The sequence below is a fragment of the Acomys minous genome, assembly GCF_964271855.1.
Source record: "Acomys minous genome assembly, chromosome: 16".
Taxonomy (NCBI): Eukaryota; Metazoa; Chordata; class Mammalia; order Rodentia; family Muridae; genus Acomys; species Acomys minous.
This window is the reverse complement of record NC_140498.1, coordinates 24,938,764-24,961,519: the sequence shown is the minus strand read 5'-3', so window position 1 is coordinate 24,961,519 and position 22,756 is coordinate 24,938,764. Positions and strand designations below refer to the sequence as shown.

The 22,756-nt window shown below is 44.9% G+C and overlaps 1 long non-coding RNA gene across 1 annotated transcript in view; it reads right to left on the bottom strand.

Moving 5' to 3' along the window:
* Window positions 1–15,673: 15,673 nt before the first annotated feature.
* Window positions 15,674–22,756, bottom strand: part of LOC311587322 — a 170,501-nt gene continuing 163,418 nt past the window's right edge. The window contains exons 3-4 of the long non-coding RNA XR_014775825.1: window positions 17,522–17,611; window positions 15,674–17,085 (exon numbers count right to left, since the gene is read on the bottom strand). This is a non-coding gene — a long non-coding RNA (uncharacterized lncRNA). The remainder of the gene's footprint in view (window positions 17,086–17,521; window positions 17,612–22,756) is intronic.

The following is a 22,756-nucleotide window of genomic DNA, read 5'->3' as shown; positions in this document are numbered from 1 at the left end:
GCCCATAGAAAGTACACACCATTGCTCACTCCTCCCTTTTGTTTGTTCACTGTACTGCATTCCTGTGTTAGTTGAAGGCTGGGGTCTGGGGGGTGGTTCTTATTCAGTCAGGGCTCCTTGAAGACAGATTAGCTCAAGTGTCTCTGTAGACAGCAGAAATACATCAGTTACGGGCCAGACTTCCTGTCACCAGAGAGGGATAGAAGACAGAGGTTACTAACAGCATCTCAAAGTTATGGGAAGACGTAAACAATACCGGCTACACCATGTCTGAGGCCAGTTGGCTTTTGTAAGTGATCCATGCTTTCAGGGGTTATCACTGTTGGCCAGCGTTTATGGATTCCTTACATTCATTCCCTCCTCATTTACACTTCTCGCTGCTGTAAGAAAACTGAGGTGAGCCTCCTTGCTGTCTGCGTTCTTTTGTCCCTTGGCTTGCCACTTACTGGAGCATTATTGACCATATGCCAAGTACTGGTCCTATACTTGCAGTGTTCTGTCTCACCTAACCTTCGTGCCAACTAGCAAAGCAGCTGCCCTGACAGCCCACATTGTACAAATCCTCACAAGGCTGAGGAAGAAGTGTCACTTTTCAGAGGTGTCATTTTCCTCAAGTCTAGAACATGCTGCATGTAATGGCTTATATGAGAAAAGTCCTCTTAAGCATGTGTATTTCCATGCTTGGCTCCCAACTGGTGGTGCAGTGTTGGGGTGTCACATAACTTTTAGAAGGTGCTGCCTTATTGAAGGAAGGACGTCACTGGGAGGCAGTCTTTGAGAGTTTATAGACTCACCCCATTTGCAGTTTGTTCTCTCAGCTTCCTGTGGAATAGAATGTGATGGCTGAACTTCCTCCTCTAGCCAGATGCTACCAAGCTCTCCCTCCCATCACAGACTCCAAAACCTACTCTTTATTCCGTAAGTTGCTTTTGGTCGTATTTTATCACAACAGCAGAAAAGTAATGACTACAGCTAGACTGGCCCTCTCTGGGCAATGCAACGGAGTCGTATTCCCCTGGGCAGACACATGGACCACATGTGCGTCCCCTAGGCAATGCATATTGGTCTCTCTTCACACTCCTGGAAATAGGCTGGGTGGCCACACTGGGTGCTAGCAAACTGAAAAGGTGTGCTTCTGAGGAGAAAATTAAATTAAGGTAGGGTGGATCTTGGCTCTATGAGAAATGGAAGGCTGCCTTCCTGGATCCAAAGGGGGCAAAAAAATAATGTTTAGCATCCCCCTATTACTACCCCAAATGAAAGGACATTTTGTAATCAAGAACCAGTAAGTGGGTCCCAGGAACCCGCCATCCTGCACCACGTTTGGTTTCAGGGGAGGCTCTTCTTTGTAACTCTCCTGGGGTGAAAGCCCAGGGTGGACAGAGGAGCAGGCTTTAAGCTTGGCGACCTCAGGGGAACTTTGTAGTCCTGAGCAAAAGATCTTATCCCTCTGAGCCTCGCTTTCCTCAGTTACAGAACAGAGAGATCCCTCCTTGCTGTGTAGCGTCTCAGCAAGCGTTAGGTAAGATCCATTAGCGTACTGGAATGAACTTAAAACCCAGAGACCATTATTTTCTTCTGTTTCCTATTTTTCCTTAAAAATAGTCTCCAGCTTTCTAAGGAACTCTAGTCTGCTATTTTCCTTCCATTGTATCTTGACTAAGTTCTCACACGCCTGCCAGGCAATTCCAGCCTCCAGCTCTCTCGACAAGGTCATCCTGTCCAAGTGCATGCCCATGCCACCACGTTCCCACTGGCTTTTCTCCTCATCCTGGACTCAAAACCCCAGGTTTTCCCTCCTCAGGCTAAGAATCCACAAAGAACATCTTAGACCCATTTAAGATTGTGAAGCAAATAATTATAACAGGGCAGCCCCTGCTTTCTCCTGCAATAATCCCTCTTTGGGATAAATGACTTGGTCATCCGCCTTATAGTTCTTCCACGTGGGAACTGGGCTGTTGCTTCATAAAATTGTGCTGCATGGTATCGTTACCATTCCATAAGTTGCACTGAGAGGAGGAAGTACGATCTCGTCACTTGGAGCACTAGACCCCAGCTTTCCCCACACTTCTTGAGTGTTTGAGGGCTTTTGGAAGCTGACGTCTCAGCTTAGCTTCTACATGAAAACTTCCCGGGAGACTAAAAGGTCACTTGTTTGGTATACTCCCTCGGCTGAGATACTATCTTGAAAATGACAGCTTGATCTCCCTTATTAAAATGCTATTGCAAGTTGTACAGACTGCAATCCGCGGAGCTATGAGAGGAAGTTGCTTTCTGTGCGTTGCAAAGCACACACCTTCGTATGTCCCCTTGTCACTCAGTGTAAGAGCTGGCTTCTGACAGCCTTCAGGAATGTGTGGAAGGAAGTCTGCATTAGTTGCTTTTCTGCTGCTATGACAAAACAGCATGGCCAAGACAACTTATAGAAGGGAGGATTTATTGGGGGCGTATGGTTCCAAAGAGATAAGAGTCCATCATCAGGCTGGAGAGATGGCTCAAAAGATAAGAGCACTGGCTGCTCTTCCAGGGGTCCTGAGTTCAATTCCCAGCAACCACATAGTAGCTCACAACCATCTTTAATGTGATCTGATGCCCTCTTCTGGCCTGCAGGTGTACATGCAGGCAGAGCACTGTATGCATAATAATAAATAAATAAATCTTTAAAAAAAAAAAGAGTCCATCATCATCACAGTGCGGAAGTGGTGCAGCAGGCGGGCATGAAGGCTGTCACAATGAGACAAAGGGCCACGTCTCAAACCATGAGCAAGGAAGCCAAGAGAGCGAACCCAGGATGGCACATAAACTAGTTGTTCTCAACCTGTGGGTCGTGACCCCCACAGGGGTGGTCCATCAGACATCCTGTATGTCAGGCATTTACATTACAGTTCATAACAGTAACAAGATTACAGTTGTAAAGCTGGGGGTCACCGCAGCGTGACGAACTGTCTTAAAGGGTCGCCGCATTAGGAAGGTTGAGAACCACCTCCGGTGAGACACTTCCTCTAACAAGGCCATGCCTCCTGAGCCCCAGCCAAACAGTGCCAACAACTAGAGACTAAATATTCAAACGCTCAAGACTATTGGGGAGAGGCATCACAGTCAACACACCGCAGCACCCAGGGCAATCACCCTTCCCCAGTCACTAAAACTGCCAGAGCCAGAGTGAGACAGCAGTGAGTTACACGCCTGCCACCAAGGGTGAGGATCGAAGTTCAAACTCCAGAAGCTCTGTAAAGATGAGGTGGGCGTGGCAGCACACATTTGTCATTCCATCGATGGGGAGGTAGAGACGGGTGAATCCCTGGGAGTCACTGAATTAGCCAATGATAGACTCTGTCTCCAAAAAAACACAGTGGGTGGCTCCTAAGTCCTGACACTGAAAGTGGACCTCTGGCCCTGGGCATTTAAAGGCTTGTTCCCAGTCAGCGGTGTGTGCGTGAGCGCATGTAGCCACAGGTGTACACACAACTGCATACACACATACACACAAATGCGAGCCTATGTTTCCCCCCCCAAAAAAAATGTTATCTCCATTCTTTTATGTTAATACATTTTATCATTCTCAAAGCAGCTACCCGCAGGGAATGTCTGGGGTGGGACACAGTAAATTTTAGGCCAAAAGAAACAGGAAGCAATCGCTGTGCTGGTTGAAGCGTGGCACACGGTGTCTGTGTTCTTTCTGCTTCTGCATAAGTTTGAAGTCTTTCAGAAGTTATTGCCCCAAGAAGAGCAACAAGGCCAGCTACTATTAATTTATGTGTGGGGGTCTAGAAAGTTCTTTCAGGAAGCAAAGCAAGTAGCACAAAATGGGAAAGCAAAGGAAAAGATGCACACTCTACTGCACGGGAGTAGCCTGGCTGTGCAACTGTGTGCTGCCATACTGCAACCGAGAAGGAAGGGGCGGGCTGCAAGTCTAAGTGACAGTGTGAGAGGGGTGTGGGGAGGGGAGCCGCTGGCCATTTCAACCTTGTGGAAGGGAGGGAAGGCATCTATGGACTTAACTCTGTGTTCTCGTACTGTCTGGGATATATATGAAGAAAGGTGAGGCACAACACTCCCAAGGAGAAAAACAAACACTCCCAAACAGGAAGGACAGAAGCCGGGGTGCTACGAATGACAACAAAGCGGCTCCTGCTATGACTTCAGTAGTCTTTGTAAAATACAAATGTGACCTTCCCTTGGTCTTAATAAATCCTGTCTTGTCATCTCATTGTGCTCTCAATAAAGTCCCAAATTGCCTAGCAACATCTACAGTGCCCTTACGTGTCTGGTACCTGGCTTTCTCTAGCCTCTTCAAACTCCGTCTGCATCTCCCCGCCCCCATCCAGTAAGTGCAAAGAACGTGTGACTATTTCCACTGTCCACATAATAGTGGACCGCCCTACAACCATGTATATAGGGTAACAGTAATTGTACTGAATGCTATGTAATACTATACAAAAGAAGACACTAGGCTGTAGGGAGGGGTATGAGAGAAGAGACAGTGCGGAGGAGGCAGGGAGTGAGAACGGGCTTGATTGAAATGGAATGCACTCATGCAAAAAAAAAAAAAATCAGTAAACCAAAATGTAAAAACAAAATAAATAAATAGTGGCTAGCCCTAGATTTTTGGCTTGTAGAGAATTTTTTTTTTTTTGACCTGTCTTCCAATTCCTAAATTCTTGCATTTTCACGGTAATGGTTTTCTAAGGGACTCTGAAAACTGCATGCGAGGAAAAAGGATTAAGGAGCAATTTTATCAATAAGGGTCTTTACTAAGGGCCATGAACAAGGACACTGAGCTCCAGCCATGGAGGGATCCACTGGGGACAAGGCCAGCCAAGTCCCAGACACAGACTTACAATATTTATATGGCATGAGGCAGGACCGAAGGAAAGGTAAATGTCCCTCTGTTCTTCCAAAGAACCCGGGGGAAAAAGAAAGAAGTCATGGCTTGCGAGTGGGTAGGGACAAACAACGTATCTCTGTGGTTTTTAGTTGGTTTGGTTTCCTTTTAGCTTGGAGACATTAAACTATTTTGTTAAATTCGGTGCAGCTCTCAGAAAAAGCATCCCCCCCCCCCGCCGCCCCCTCTCTGCACATACCACGTGTGGCTTTAGTGTTGTTATTTGGGGAGGGAGTAATTTCTCTGAGTTTGTTTGGTTTCTTTTTGTGGCTGTGCCAGCTGAACCCAGGACCTCGTACACGTTAGGCAAGTATGCTCCTGCTGAGCTGCACCTCCCACCCTGCCTGTAAAACACTTTAAATAAACATCGGTCATTTTCCACTCATAAAAATAATAACTCACAGGGACCGGCAAGGAAGCTCGGTAATGAAGAGTGCTTGCTGCTCTTTCAAAGGACCGGGGTTCAGTTTCAGCACCCTCCGGCCTGCTCAAAACCATCTCTAACTCCAGTTCCAGGGAGATCTGACGCCCTCTTCTGGCCACTGCAGGCACTGCACAAACAGGGTATATTGGCATAGGCATAGGGACAAATGACGGGTACAAGTGAAAAAAAAATCAGATTAATTAGAAAAACAATAGTTTTCACAGATAAGTGTAGCTAGAACTTACTCATCTACTATGTGAATATTTTAGATTTATTTATTTATTCTTGTTTTATGTGCAGTGGTCTTTTGACTGCATGTATATCTGTGTGATGGTACCGGATTCCCTGAAACTGGAGTTACAGACAGTTGTGATCTACCATGTGGGTGCTGGAAATTGAACCTGGGACCTCTGGAAGAGCAGCCAAACCACTGAGTTATCGTTCCAGCAGCACCTCACCCTAAATCTTAGCTTCCAGAGCTCTGTGAGGATGGAGGTCTGCAAAGCGACTCCCAGTGGCCCTTGCAGTCTTTCCCGTCTGGGTTCACAAGATGCCAGGGAATTTCGAGCTTACTAGACACACCTTCTTGGTAAGTACTTCTGAGCCACCTTGAGAGTTAGTAAGGTTATTTAATTTATCACAAAGACACTAAGGACATTGATGTTTGACATCTGAAAGCTACATGGAAAGGGAAGAGTAATCGAACCCAAGATCCTACAACCAGAAAGGGAAGCCAAGTCACTGGAGACGAAGCACCATTCAACAAGCCCCACAGATGAGCAGCTGAGCCAAAGGACTCGGGGACTTAAGACTCTCAGCCAGTGGCCTCTCCACAGGCAGTCATGTTCCCGACGCTGCCTCATGGCCAACACAAGCATTTCTTTACCAACCCTCTAGAACTTCCAAACTCCCCGAGGAAGTGGCCCGGGGTTTTATGTTTCAGTGTTAGTATTCTTTGTGAAAAGAAGTCTTGAAAAAAAAAGGAAGGAAAAGTTTGCCTTGCTATAAATATAAATATGGTCCTAGGTAAACTAAGTTTCCCAGCATTCCAAGAGCCAGAAATACTCTTTACTGCTGTCTGTCTTTGGGTCTACATGCTATACATACCAGTGAAAACAATATACGTAAAGTAACAAACATAGCAGTAGGCACTGGCTAGGGTCAGTATTCACCAGCTCACCAGGTATCGTGCATGCTTCTGTGCCACACTCACTTGCCATCCTCTGGCTCAGGAGAGTGGCCGTGTCCACCTTCCCAAGTAAAGTGAGATGAGCTCTTCACCATGGCGACTGTGAACCCCCCTGAGAGCCCCCCCCCTTTCCCCAGATCCCTGTAGCTGTTTTAGGGTGTACTTTTGGATCCTCTGTGACTTGGACCCATGTCTTAGAAACAAGTCTCCCCTAACCCCATGCCACCTTCTCTCTGTGTGATCATGAGGTCAGTAACAGCTATAAAAAGCACACAATTAGCTCCAAAGAGCAGCCTTGAGTGTAGGAGAGGGATTTTTAAGTCCTCAGAGGGCCATGAACCCCATTTGGAGGGTAGAGGATGTGCCTCGGATTTTTGCAGTGTTTTTCCTTTTAATTGGTTTTATTATGCTACAATCCAGCCTCCGAGTCACCTAATAGACACAGCCTAAAAACAGTGTGATTGAACTGCCATCTTTTGCAGGGTGAGCAAATTTATTTTAATAAGTAAATTAGCAGAGCTCCTGGGGAGACAGAGCCAGCAGCTCAGAGGAACATGGTTCCAAGCTCAGAAACGGCCTCCAAATGAGCTATCTGTGTCCCGTGCCACCTTTCCCCCATCTGCTCTGTGACGTCAGCATACTCTAAAGCCCACTGCCCACTAAGTGGAGACAGGAGTTTAGAGGAGACAAACCAAAGGAGACATCAAGTGTCAGCACAGGTCAGTCTGTTACAGAGCACACCAGAAGCTTCAAAACTTTTAAGCATAGATACATCTAACTTCAAGGAACCTGCAAATCAGTGCTAGCTTACAAAAAGGACAATAGTCAAGAAAACCTCTGCCATATTTACTTTGATTGGAGTGTGTGTAGGGGGGGCAGGTTGTGTATGCACAAAGCATGTGCAGGTGCCCTGGCATGCATGCAAAATTGAGAAGACAATTGTGGGTCTCAGCCCTCACATGCTACCTTGTTTGAGAGAGAGTCTTTTTGTTGGGCACCACTGCACTGCCCAGACTCACTGGCCTTCAACCTCCCATCTCTGCCTCTGTCTCATCAAGGGCTCTCTGCAACTACAGACACATGACAGCACACTCACTATGACTCCTGGGAGTTCAAACACGAGTCTGAGCACTTGTACTGAAAACTCTTCACCCACTGCATCATCTCCTCAGGCCTTTACTCTTGACTGTGAGAACGGGGCAGAAAGCAAGAGTGTCCCAGGACAGCCTTGTTATTCTGAATGAAGTGAGGCAAGAGGGAATAAACCCGTGCTAAAAACTAAATTCACAAATCAAATAAGCATCGACTAATCTGCTCAAACTCATATGGTTTAAGATAGTTCTCCATCTGTAAATCAGTGTATTCTCACTTTTTTCTCTTTGATATTTTATTTTTTTAATATATTTTATTAATTTATTCATATTACATATCAATTGTTATCCCATCCCTTGTATCCTCCCATTTTCCCCTTACTCCTGTCCCCTATGACTGTGACTGAGGGGGGACCTCTTCCCCCTGTATATATGCTCATAGGGTATCAGTATTCTCACATTATATATAATATTTATGTCCACATGAACTGGAAGCATAGCAGACTGGGTGAAAAAAACAATTTCTGTATCAGAAACATAAATATCATTACTAAGCTTTAGACTTCATTAAGTCCATTGGCTTTTCTAGGCTTCAATCTCCTTGTCTGTACAAATAAAAATATTCCTGAAACTTATCTAGAAGGATACAGGATAATTAAAAAGGAAAAATCACGTTAAAAAAAAAAAGAAAGAAAGAAACCTTAAGACCATAATACTTTAAGTATTATCATTATATGACTAAACTTCATATGACCTTGACTAAAAATAAAATTTGCTAATCAAATAACTCTTTGAGTACATCATTCATCGCTTTCCCCAACATCCTTTTTGCTAGAAATGAGATCTGCACCAGAGCAGTTCTTGCACACGTGCCAAGAAAATGCTTCCCGGACTGGAAGCCTCACACCCGCTCCAGCAGAATCCATCCTGGGCTAATCACCACACCAAAGAACTCTAGGAGGCCTTGGCAGGCTTTTCCACACTGACCATTAGGATGCAGGCGAGAGAGGCTGGTGGAAAGTGCATGCCACCCTTTCAGAGGGCCTAAGTCCAGAGGCTCACAGGTAACTCCAGCTCCCAGACATCTCTGGAACTAGCTCTGTAGACCAGGCTGGCCTCAAACTAAGAGATCCACTTGCCTCTGCATCCTGAGGGCTAGGATTAAAAGCAAGCTTATGCCACCACACCCAGCTAGATTTACATTCTTTTAAGATTTCTAAAATGTATGCTAGAATTAAAAGCATTGCTAATACAATTTTATGTTGAATGTAATATATGTGCTATATATATATATACACATGTGGTTTTATAATAATAATAATAATATTATTATTATTATTATTATTATTATTATTATTATTATCATCATCATTATTATTAAACTGTGCCCTTCCAAGTATGCTAAAGGCTATGATTAAAACATAATCAAATGTTAAATCCTTCTTGGTGAGAGTATAGATACCTATTGTTTCCATTTTATCTTGTTATATTTTCCTAATTTTCTGCAAGGGATCTGTGATGACTTGATCAAAAATAAGGGTTTTTGTTTGTTTTGTTTTGTTTTGTTTTTGAGAGATCTGGACAAAAACAAAATATCTCATCTCAGTTATTCTTCTGACAGGTTGAAGGAAGAACACTAAATTCATTCACTCACACAGAAGACTAACGGGGAGAAGCGAAGGCCATCTTGAAATTCTTTGTGACATGTATGTGTGTGTTAGGTGTGTGTACATTATATACATGTTTATATGTGTGTGTGTTATGTATATGTGTATATATACATGTGTGTGTGTATGTGTGTGTGTGTCACAAAAGGATAATAAAGGCCCCTAATTACTGGCCAGGAAAACTAAATAAGACAAGTTATGTTGGCGTTTAGTTGCCCACCTAGCATTTGGAGAGTGCTCAGAGAACACTGGCTGCCAGTCAGCACCTCTCCTGTTCAGAGCAGAATGGCATCCAACAGTTCTCACCGTGGAGCTTCAAGAGTGGATGAGGCCTCTGCCTTCTGTGCTTCCCCAGAAGCCAAGCCCATCCCCCAAAGAGAGAGAGAGAGAGAGAGAGAGAGAGAGAGAGAGGGGGGGGGGGGGGAGCTGGACTCTGCGGCTTGTGTGCATTCTGACTCTGCCTGCCCCTGACATTCACTTCATTCCCACCGTCCCAAACCGCCCCAGAGCCCTGCAGGTCACCAGGGAAAGGACAGACTTGGGAACAAATGAGGTGCGTGCTGGCCCAGAGCACATGAAGATAACCTCTCCTACCTATCAAAGGGACAGTTGGTGTGTGTGACCCGTGACAGAGAGACCAGTGTTGACTTTGCTTTGTGAGAGACTATCTCAGATCCCCTGGTTTTGTTTGATCAATTGTTTGGTGTAGATAACGCAGCACTGTCTCCTCTCTCTCCAATGCTGCCACCAAGAACAGATTAACCAAAAAGAAAAAAGAAAAAAAAAATGTGCTCTACGTGTCGGAAAATGCAGCCCTGACTAAACAGTTCTTGAGGGAGAAAAACATTTTTGTGCCTTTTGTTGATCATTTTCCCACGCTCTGTGGACAGCTGGCCTATACTCAGATTCGTCTTCTCTTCTCTGGAACTGTGGTGGGGGAGGAGTGGTAGGGTTCAAGACCCAGCATGTGACCCACAGCTAAAACTAAGAGAGATGGAAAGTAGGCTGCAGGAAACCCATGGAATACAGGAGGTCCCAGACCCTGGAACCCGTGAGTGGCTACAGAGAGGGGAGGATTACAGCAGCCTTTGTGTACAGCTCAGATAAGGCACAGTCAGTAGTCAGAGAAGACTGCACAGCCTAGTGCTAAGCAAACCTCAAGGGCTCTGGCGCCAGAAAGGTCTCTGTTTCCATCCTGCCACTGCCACCTGTCCAGACAAGTGACACGGCTGAGCCTCAGCACCCACTGAGAAGCTGTAAGCCAACCTCAGAAGGGCTAGAGGCCTAGAGGAGACGCAGGCTTAAGATGGTGGTGGTGATGACATGTACTTCCTTGGGATCTAGGCTTTTATTTCATTCCAGCCTGTAAAGGGCAATCAGAGATGCCCTGCTCTGTGTCGTGGAAAGTACACTGGCATGAGAGACGCTCCCTAAACACCTTCTTCTCAGTACTTCTGGGAAGCCTGTTATAGGGCTATAGAGAACCAATGCCAGCTCTGCGCATGGGTTGCTACATTCAGTTATCAAGACTCTGAAGTGTGGTGACTAAGAGGCGGGCAGCATTCTGGGTATTGCTTCTGAGTCGTCCTCTTATTGGTTCTGTAAAGAATGCTTATCACTGTGGCATTATACAATCTTCTCATTGGACATATAACAGAAATCCAAGGCTGAGAAACTTGCCAAAGGCATCCCACAGAGGAAATGAGAGAGCTAGAACTGACCTGTGTGGATACGCATCTCCCTTTCAGGAAACTCCTTGATTGGTGTCCTTGAAGAACGAGACACTTCTCCTGTGGAAATCTGTCAAGGCAGACTCTTCTCATACCATAGCACGCTTTCACTCATACCCTGCCATCCCTTAAGTTGGGCATCCATTGACAGGGACTAGAAATGACATCCGAGGGGTTTTCCAGGCAGGCCCCCATCTTGCATGGCCATCCAGCACCACTCATTGAGGCTCCTCAGACACGGCTGGTCACTTTTTGTCACTGTGACAAACATCTGAGAGGAAGAGTACAAGGGAAGATAGATTTGTTCAAGTTCATGCTTTCTGAGGCTTCTGTCTGTGGCCCGTTGGCTCCATCGTTCCAGGCCTGACAATGGTAGAAACATCATGGCAGAAGCATGTGACAGGGAGAAACTACTTACCTCATGAAACCCAGGAAGCAAAGAAATGGAGAGAGAGAGAGAGAGAGAGAGAGAGAGAGAGAGAGAGAGAGAGAGAGATCGGAACCTGGTACAAGATATTTCCTTCTGAGTCACATCTTCCAGTGTCCTGCTTCCTACAACTACCCCCATAATATCATACTGAGCTATAAACTCATTTAAAGGCTGATATAGCTAGAGACCATGGCCTGTGGCCACTCACTGCATCAGTAAGCTAAGAACCAAGCTTTGAACATATGAGCCTTTCAGAGAGACACCTCACACCCATTGAAGTGTGTCCCATCTACTCCCCTCACTCCACAGATAACAAAATGAGGTGGCGTGATCACAATAGACACACAGCCAGTTCTTAGTTCAGCCATATCAGAAAAACAAACAGCTATCCAAATTTCCTCGCTATCGTTTCCATGTATCAGCGTGAATGCTTTGGGTCTCTCTACAAGGAAGGCATGTGCTTGTACCAGGGTTAAGAACAATAGCTGGTAATCCATGTCTGCCCAGCTTTTCAGCAAATATGACAAGAGGGGAACCCTCACCACACATCAAGCAGGCTGACAACTGCCACCACAGCAACGAGAATGCCTCCTTTCCAGAATCTCGTCGCTGTCCTAATACATCTTCACCTTTTTTCTAGTACACAGCCCCCTCTCAGTCTCTCACTACACTTGCTGTCTCTACAGAAACATATATAGCCGTCATGTATAAGGGCCGCCATGCCAATTCCTTCTCTTATGTTCAGAATTTTGCCACCAATCCTGGAAACCAAGGGTCATAAATGTTGAATTTTTTATTTAGTAACAAAAAGTTTTTTATTGAGGCACTGCTCCAGCAGCGGGTTCCTCAAAATGGCGAACTAGCAGAGGTGATCCTTGATCAAATCCAGCCCAGGGGAAGAAACAAATAGTGAACAAGAGGGGCTGGAACAATGGTTCAGCAGTTAAGAGCACATACTGCTCTTGCCAAGGACCCAAGTTTGGTTCCCAGAACCCTCATCAGATAGCACACAACTATCTGTAACTGCAGCTCCATGAGGGATATATCGCCCTCTTCTGGCCTCCATGTGTACGTGCACTTATATGTACACACACACACACACACACACACACACACACACACACACACACACACTCATAATTAAAAATAAAAATAAATCTTACAAACAAATACTAAATAGACAGATACACTGATAAATAGAATGTAAAGAAAGTTAGTCAGCAGGGTGATATGGAGAGAGAAGCTAGGCAGGCATAGTCATCATGGTATTCTCAGGATGAGGTCACTCTGAGGAATCAAACCTCATAACAAGACATAGGCAGGCTCCTGGAGATGCCAATGAGATCAAGGCAGAGACTCTTATCTTCCCGTCCCTGGCTGTGTTCCAGGTTTTCAGCCCCTTCCAAATCTTGTTTGATTTGTTAAAATCATAAAAGTAAGATATACGTATTGTAGAACACTTAGAAACTCAAAATACGAGAAGCATTATTACCCACAAACTCCCTCAGATTCGCATTATGGATAAATGATATATTTTAGGGAGACACATAAATAGGTAGGTAAGTGGGTGTATATATAGGTAGGTTTTAAGAGGATAAGTGAGTAGATACAGACAGACAAATTGTTATAAAAATAGAAACTGTTGTTACAGAGAAGAAAATATAAGGACACTTTAAAATCTGAAATATAAAGTTCTTATTATAAAAATAAAAATATTCCTTTGCTCTATACCAGAGAAACAATTATTGTGTGAGCTTCCCGAAAACAACTACATGTGGTTACACACACACACACACACACACACACAGAGAGAGAGACAGAGACAGAGAGAGAGAGAGAGACAGAGACAGAGAGAGAGACAGAGAGAGACAGAGAGAGAGAGACAGAGAGAGAGAGAGAGAGAGAGAGAGAGAGAGAGAGAGAGAGAGAATATGGTCCAAGTAGTCCATCAATGGTGATCTTACATTGAAGCAATTGTAATTGTTAAGCCCAAGATGCCAGATGTCCCAGCTGTCCTAGTCAGGCACTGAAGGCCTGGAAGATTCATGGAGAGTGGCTGGTCTGAATTCTACATTGGAACCCTGTGGTGATTTGAATAAAAAAACGACTCACTTAGGCTCATAGGGAGTGGCCCTATTGGGAGGTGTGGTCATGCTGGAGAAAGTGTGTCACTAGGGTTGGGCTTTGAGGTTTCAAGTGCTCAAGCCAGGCCCAGAGGCTCTCTGTTCTTGCTACCTGCCAATGCAGATGTAGAACTCTCAGCTACCTTTCCCTCAGTATGTCTGCCTGTACAGCTGAGTGCTTCCCACCATGCCGATAATGGACTAAGTCTCTGAACTGTAAGGCAGCCCCAACTAAATGCTGTCCTTTTTAAATGTCAGTCCTAATATTAGCGGAGTATGCTGTTGCAATAGAGTAGATGAAATGCCAGCCAGAGTGAAGCAAGCAGGCAAAAAGCAACATTGTTTTTTTTTTATCTGAGCTGTCATAAGAAGTGGTGACCCACATGTAGGGTTGGTCTTACTCTGTTAGATATTATGATCAAGAAAATCCTCCACAGGAGCACCAGTCATCTTGTGTTTTGGTTGATTCCAGATGCAGTCACATGGACAACCAAAATTAGCCATCACATACATCTTTTTTTCTCCGGGGTTTCTCTGTATGGCCCTGGCTGTCCTGGAACTCACTCTATAGACCAGGCTGGCCTCCGACTCATAGCGATCCACCTGCGTCTGCCTCCCTGAGTGCTGCGATTACAGGCGTGCACCAGAGCGCCCAGCTGCGATCACATGTATCTTATCTGCTGCCATACCTTATCATTACTTGGTATATATGCTGTGATTATATATATATATATATATATATATATATATATATATGTTTGTTTGTTTTATCACATTAATAGAAAACAAACTAAAATATTGACCAAAAACAACTTGAAGAGGAAAAGGTTTATTTTGCCCCATAGTCCATGGCAGTGGGAACTCAGCAGGGATTATGGAGGAGTGCTGCTTACAAGCTTGCTCTTCGTGACTTACTCAACTTGCTTTAAACACACACACACACACACACACACACACACACACACACTCACACAACCCAGGACTTATTAAGGGATAACAGCACTCACAATGGGCTAGGCCCTCCCACATCAATCAGTGGTTTTTTAAAATGCCCTATAGACTTTCTTACAGGCAATCTGATGGAGGCACTTTCTCAATTGAACTTTCCTGACCCAGATGACTCTAGCTTAAATCCAGTTGACAAAAAAAAAAAAAAAAAGTAGCCAGCATAATCTGTGACTCATGGATGGTGCAGGATTGTAGTGGTTAAATGTGACTATGACAAGTAGCTACTGAGCAGAGATATTGCAGGGATGTGCATGTTGTGTGGCGAGCGAGTCTGGAGTGAGTGTCCATCCCCGTGTTGTAAGAAGGTAACGGTTCAAGTCCAGCTTCCTTAGCTGGGCTGCTGCTAATGGTGCCAGCTGTGGCATGTGTTGCCGAGTGCATGGTACCGGTGGTCTTATCTGGGCGTAGGTCAGAGGCTCAGAGTTACAGGCATCTCTTCCTTTAACTCCTCCACGACCGAGCAGGCCCCAGCCTGAGCCTTAACAGCTTGAAGTCCTTCCACTTTCAATAGACAGGAGAATCAACCATAATTAAAGCTAATTATTCCGCAGTGCTCTGCATGCGTGTGTCGGCCTCCAAAGTACCCCACAACGAGCGGCGAGGCAGTAGGGCTGTTTTTCTTCATAAAAACTTACGAGGAGTGCTGAGCAGATTAACAGCTTTAATGACAAAAATTACCGCTTACAACACTGACTTCAAATCAGAGGACAATATCCGCAGACAGATATTTTCATGGTTTTCATAACAATTCATTATAGGTGGCACCAAGGGATTCCATTTTTATTTCCCTTGCGTCGTCTTTCTCAGACTCAGGTTCATTTCTCTTAATGAGGCAGGAGAAGATAAAGGGCAGAGACAGTGTCTCCACGGTGGCTGCGAGCGGGAGGCATTTAGGGTCACAGAGCCGTCAGAGTTTGGAGGGGAGGGGGGCCCCGAGAAAAGATAGTGATGGGAGCAAGAGGCGTCCTGCCATAATGAACCAAAATTAAGACATAAATTCTCCTACCTTTGTTCCAACAGCTCCAACTTGGGGATTCAGCTTTTTAATGAGGAATGGATCAGAAGCAAAAATTATTAGCTAATTAATTGTACAGAGGACAAAAAAAAAATCAAACCCAAAACAATGAACTAATAGGAAGAATTGGGAGTAGGGAAGCTGTTCCATCATAGTCTTCCAGAGTCGGGTCGGAATCCTCCGGGCCTGCTGGGTGCAGTGGAATGCAGCCGAGAGTCAAGGGGCTTCCTGCGGGGCAGGCTCTCTGCCTTGCTGTAGACTCTCACACAATGCTGGTGTGATTAGGCCAAATAGAGTAGAACCATTTGAAAGGGTTACGATAGCACAGTCTAAGAACCACGGGGCCAGTGGCACTTAGAGGGGCATCTGCGGGAATTAGCTGAGAGGCCCCTTAGAACGCCCGGAGAAAGCTGCTTCAGCAGGTCCGGGCTGCAGCTCAGCTCAGAAATCTGCGTCTGTAATGGGTGTGTTTGGGCTGCGAAGATGCTTCAGTGAGTAAAGTACTTGCCACCGAGCATAAGGACCTGAGTTCCATTCCCCAGAACTTATATATAAATTTAAAAAAAAAAATGCCAGGCGTAGTAGTGGTTATGACTTGTAATCTCAGCACTGGGGAGATAGAGAGGAAAAAAAGATCCCAGAGGTTACTCGACAGCCAGCCTAGCCTAACTGGTCAGCTCTCAACAGATGAGAGAGAGACCTTGTGTCAAAAGGTGGCTGGTATTTCCGAGGTTGTTATTCCAACTTGTCCTCTGGCCTTTGCATATGCAATCATGCGTATACTTGTACATACGTGGACACACAAACAAATAAATAAGTACTAGATGAAGTTGCTACCATGAACCAGGTTGTGGGAATCAGGAATTTGATTCCGTTTGGTGTCTTCTTCAAACTCTGTGTGTGACTTTGGATTTGGTGCCTCCTTTCTCTGTGTGGGGCCCCTCTTTTCCTTGTCAGCACACGAAGAGCGATAATGCCAGTTGAGAAATTACTCCGGGATAAATGCCTCATTTGCTTTCACTGTTTGTTAAAGCCCAAATTAAATCTCAGAAACCCTGCCACACGCTTCACAATCCATTCAGATCGCTAACAGGTTTAGAGGCAAAGAATAATTAAAATAGAAAAACATGTTGCGTGTTGTCAGCTTCTGGGTTGGAGTTTGATCTTCGGTTTCTTTGTTACTATTTTCCTTGGTCTTGGAGAGGAAGAAACTTTAACTTTTTTTTTTCTTTTTGTCACCTTAACTTAAGGGATAGAGCTAAACAAAATGAAAGAGGAGAAAAGAGCAGGTGGTTTTACAGTGTGTTTAGAATGCAGCGGATAGCATATGAGTATCTTGATTAAATTCGTCAGACTACTCATCTTTTATCAGTTCCAACAGGTTAGGAGACATTAGCACATCAGTCTGTGAGAGGCTAGTGCCACTGCTGTGACCATCATGGGCCCTCAGACAATAAAGATCCTGCACCATAGGGGTCCTGTTGAAGGCTGAGCTGTGTGCCAGACACTGCAAGGTGAGGACACTGTGGAAATAATGCAACGAGCAGTCTCAGTCTAGAGGACACAGGTAGAGGAACATAATTAGGACATTGTGTAATCATCTACCCTGGGCATTTGCTGGCACAGAGGAACTTGCTGAGAGACAGAGGAAACATGGAGGTAGTGGGAGAAAGAAGCTGCATTGGAAGGAGGGAGCGAGCATCCTGACAGAACAGCCAGATAGATGAAGATCATGACATCTGACCTATCTCAGGTTCCAACACGTTTTCTCTGCTTTGGGTGTTTCTTGATCCCCCTAGGAGCCCTAGATTTCTCCCCTTCTTCCCATCACCAGAACATTTCTGTTTCCATCCTGCAGAGGATGCCTGCCAAACAGTAACACTTAGCTATGCTACGCTCTGAGCACCTGTATTCCTGACATGCCGTTGGAACAACTGTAAGTTCTGTTTCCCCACTTACATCATGAATTCCCACTGCTTCTGTCTCTGCAGTGTCTCCTGATGGTTTCCTTTTTTTCTCCTGACTCTTCTGTCTTTCAACACTTCTCATCTGGATGAGGAGGAAGAAGAGGAAGAGGATGGTGGTGATGGCAACAATGATGATGATGATTAAGATGAAGACGATGATGATGATGATGATGACAGGGTCTCACTACGCAACTCTGCCTGTCCTGGAATCCCCTATATGGACCAGTCTAGCCTCAGACTCACGGAGCTCTGTGTGCCTCTGCCTCCTGAGTGCTGTGGTTAAAAGTGTTCGCCACCATGCATGGTTCTCAACTGGATTCTTAACAACAACCATATTTTTACATCACCTGGCATAAGGACAAACCGTAATGACATACATACGTGGAAACATCATCATAAAACCCATCACTCTGCATGCTAACTTGATCTTTTTTGTTGCTTGATTCGTGTTAATTTAGTTTTATAAGTGCCAGTAAACTAAACTTCAATGTCTCCCAATATAGTAATTTAATTTTCAAAATGTGTGTCCCTCCTCCATGAGCCCTCCCCTGACTTCCTCCTGGTCTCCATCCTCTAATCAAATAGCCCTTCTTCCTGCTTTCAGGTCATGTGTGTGCCATTACCACCTCTTCCCAGAACTTATTTCCTCTGCCCCCCCTACACACACACACACACACACACACACACACACACACACACACCGATTCCTTATGTAAGAGAAAACTTGGTGTTTGTCTTTATGGGTCTGATTTATTTCACTTTTTTTAACAGCTGAATTCCACTGTGAGTCTGTCCCAAATTTCCTTTATCCATCTATTGGTGGACGTTTAGGCTGGTTCAGTTTCCGAGGCAGTGTGAATAAATACGGCTGTGGTATATGGTATGTTCACTGAGTCTTGCAGTCGTGCTATAACTGTCTGATACGGTTGTTCTGTTGTCAGCTTTGTGAGGAAGCTCCACACTGACTCCCTTTGTGGTTGTAGCTGTCTACATTTTCCCACAGTGCATAAGCGTTCCCTTTACCTTACATCCTTGTGGGCATTTGCTGTAGCTTGTTTTCTTTTCTCTTTTGAAAAACTTTATTGGTTCTTTGGGTTTCATATCATGCACCGCCATCCTGCTCATCTCCTTGCCCCCTCCCTTTGCCCTTGTAACCTCAACAAAATGGAACACACACACACACACACACACACACACACACACCAAGAACAACAACAACAGGCATAGAAAACATCTCACCTTGGAAGCTGTAGGATGTCACAGTGTGTCCCACTGTTCCTCTGTGCACATACCATCACTTGCAGATGCCATTGCAATGAGTTATTGGTCTGGTTTGAGATCTCTGGCTTTCTATGACACCATCTATATTGGATCCCCACCAGGACTACATCATGGAGATCATGAAGCTTTGGCCTATCTGCACCAGTAGGGGGAGCTCTCCAGCACTGCTCAGCAAGGCCACCCAGGAAGCAGGGTCAACTCTCTTGCTCTCTCATGCCCTAGCCTGGCTCACCCTGCACCCTTGCCTCCAGGGCTAGTTCCACTGTGCTGACCAGTCACGGTGCAAGGCCCACTCTCCCAAGTACTACAGCCTATGAGGGGGAAGGCCTAGCTATCCCACTCTCATACCCTTAGGGCCAGCTCTCCTGAGTGGGAAGAGTAAGGGGTAGGGGCTCCCCAGTCTGTTCTCCGTGCCCAGGCTGCCCCATGGCAGACAATTGGTAGGGTGACCTCTCCTACACTCATGTGCCCTTTGGGCCAGCTCACCCACATCCCAGCCACCAGGGCCAGCTCTGCTTGTTGACTAAGGTTAGGTAGAGGGCCCACTCTACTGAGTGCTATCACGGGTGAGAGGTAGGGCTACCTCTCTAGAACACCACAGCCAATGAGGGGTGGGGCCAGTTCTGCACAGCCCTTGAACATCCACGTGGTCCCCTGTGGCTGCTCCTACAGGGGTGTGCCCGTGTACTTTAGTGCTAATACGAGGCACAGACATAGACACTGACCCCTGCCAGTGTGTGACCGCGATTCAAACATGACCCTCAGTGGCACCTCAGGCTGGGACCTCACCATGGGCCCGGGTGCAAGGGTGGCCACTCACAAGAGGCTACTCCTTTGCTGGGCTGCCTGGATTTGATTTGATTTTTATGTGTCCGAGGCATAAAACAGCTTTGGACCTTACTCCAGGCACCAAGCTAGGGTGAACAGAGGACTGCCATCTGCTCTGCTCCTAACTGATCTAAGAACAAACACTACCACCACCAAGATGTGTCTTTGTCCATCACCAGGACATGGTTGTTTTCCTGATACCAGCCATTCATCTTGGGGTGAGATGAAATCTCTGATGGTTAATCCTGACTGTCAATGGGTCAGGATCTGGAATTGCCCAGGAGAAACACCTCTTGGGCGTGTCTGTGACATTTCTAGAGACAGAAAGACACACCCTGTCCCTTAAGCATGGGCAGTAGTCTTACATGAGTCGGAGCTCTAGTCTGAAGGGGGTGGAGAAAAAAGAAAGCCAGCTAAAGCCAGCTCCCACCCTCATTGTGGGTGCAACATGAGCAGCTGTCTCAGGCTCCTGCTGCGATGACTTCCTCATTGAGGGGAGCCTTAGCCTCAGACCAGGACCCAAAACAAGCCTTTTCTATTCTTTTCCTCTGTCAGTTGCTTAAGTATTCTGTCACAGTAATGATAAAGGAATACAGAGTCTCAAAAATAATTTTAATGCAAATTTTCCCAGTGACTGAAGATGCTGGACATATTTCCAGATGCATGCTGAGGCACGTGTGCTTGCTTCTCAGAACCAGCTGCTCAGTTCATCTGCTCATTCATTCACCAGATGATTTGGTTTATTTCTTCTTCTTAGTTTTCTAGCTCTTTTTGTATTCTAGACACTAATCCTCCATCTAATGCATATTTGACAAAGATATAGCCCCCCTCCCCATGCTCCATCTAAAGGCTTACTGTTCACTCTGCAGATGGTTTTGTTTGCTGTATGGAGGCTTTTTATTCTCTGCCATCACATTATTTTTTGGAGGCCTTTTCAGAAAGCCCTCACCTATGTGTGTACCTTGCAGCATTATCCCTTCCCTGTTTCGGGCCCTACATCAAAGTATATGACCTATTTGGAATTGAGAGAGAGAGAGAGAGAGAGAGAGAGAGAGAGAGAGAGAGAGAGAGAGAGAGAGAGTACAGAGTGGGAGAAATGGATCTACTATCATTTTTCTGCATGAGGATATCACATTTCCCTATACCATGTGTAGAAGAATCTGTCGTTCCTCCAATGAATATTTTTAACACCTTTATTGTAACTGTCTGTGCTTATTCTGGGTTCTCTGTTTATTCTACATCCTACTCTATTCTATTTTTATTTTATTCTATTCTGTTCCATTCTATTCTATTCTTCTGCATGCGTGTTTTGTGCTAATACCATCTGAGTTTTTGTTATCATGGCTCTGTATTTAATGTGCGCCCAAGTTCTGTGATTCCTCCAATATTATCCTTCCTGCTTAGGACTGCTTCGGTTATGTATTTTGTGCTGCCATTTGAATTTTAGAATTTTTTTATTAGTTTCATGAAAAATGTCATTGGAATTTGAATGGGGATTGCACTGAAATTTTAGATGGCTTTGGAGATATAAACCATTTTTACAATACTAACTGCCAAGTCATGAGCATGAGAGGTCTTTCTGTCTTCTGGTGTCCTCAATTTCTGCTTTTAAACTGTTTTAAAATGTTCATTTCAAGGGTCTTTCATCTTCTAGGTAAGGTTTGTTCATAGTTATGATTCTTTCTTTTTGATACTCACACAATTTCTTTCTCAGCAAGTTCACTGGTAGTATATAGAAAGGCTGCCGATGTTTGTATTGTTGATTTTGCATCTTGTTATTTTTTGCCAAGTGTGTGTATTGGGTCTAAGATTTTTTTTTTTCTGGTGGAGTCTTCAGGGTGTTTGAAGTACAGGGTCATGTCATCAACAAATAGGGACACTTTGATGACCTCATTTACTATTTGTATTCCTTTTATTTCTTTCTCTTTATTACTGATCTACTCAAGACTTCAAGCATCGTGAGAGTGGATGCCCTTATCTCATTCCTGATATTGGATGAAATGATTTCAGTTTTGTACCATTTAGTATGATATTGGCTAGAGATGTCATGTACAGGCTTTATTAGCTTGTGTTTTTTTCAGTTCCTAATTTCTTCAGACATGATGTCAGACTTTGTGAAGGACTATTTCTGACACCATGAAGACTATCATGTGATTTCCATCATTATTTCTGTCTGATTACACATTTGCTGACTGACATGTGTTGAACCAACCTTGCATCCTTGGGATGAAACCAAATTGGTCATGGAGTATAATCTTCTTAATGCATTCTTGAATTCACCTTGGAAGTATTGATTGAAAAAATTACATTTATCCAGGTAGTGGTGGTACATGCCTTTAATCCCAGAACTTGGGAAGCATAGGAAGATGGACCTCTGAGTTCGAGACCAGCCTGGTCTACAGAGTGAGTTCCAAGACAGCCAGAGCTGCATAGAGAAACCCTATCTCAAAAAACAGGGAAGCTGGCCTATAGTTTTAATTATTTTCTTATCATGTCATTATCTGACCTTGGTATCATAGTAACACTGGGTTTGTAAAATGACTTCATAGTGCACCTTCCTGTGTGTGTGTGTGTGTGTGTGTGTGTGTGTGTGTGTGTGTGTTAGGGCAGTCTAGGGACCGCTTCCTAAAGATCTAGTAGAATTTGGAAGCAAATTCATCTGATCTTGGAATTTTCTTTGTTGGGAGACTTTTTCTACACCTGAAGATGAGAGCTGGGATTGAACTCATTCACTATTAATGTATTAGGACCTCTGTGGCTGGATATATTTAGAAGGAATATGGAAGTTGTTTCTCTCCTTACAGTTATTAGTTAGGTACTACTACTCTTAGTGGACCTAAAGGCCCACAAATCCCACCCTTAGAGAGCTGTCTTTTTTATGCTAGGTTGTGGCTTCTAGCATAGTCACGAGTGAGCCGTTTGTTATTGTACAAGCGCACAGTATACTCCTGGCTGCATGCTTTGCTAATGTGATTCCATCTGCCTGTAATGCCTTCCAGACAGGCTGGCATGCCTACTCTGTCTTAGCAGAGTGAGGAGGAAGAGCAGAAGGGGGTTAAAGAGATGCCTCAGTGGTTAAGAGCTCATACAGAGGGCCAGAATATGCTTCTCGGCATCC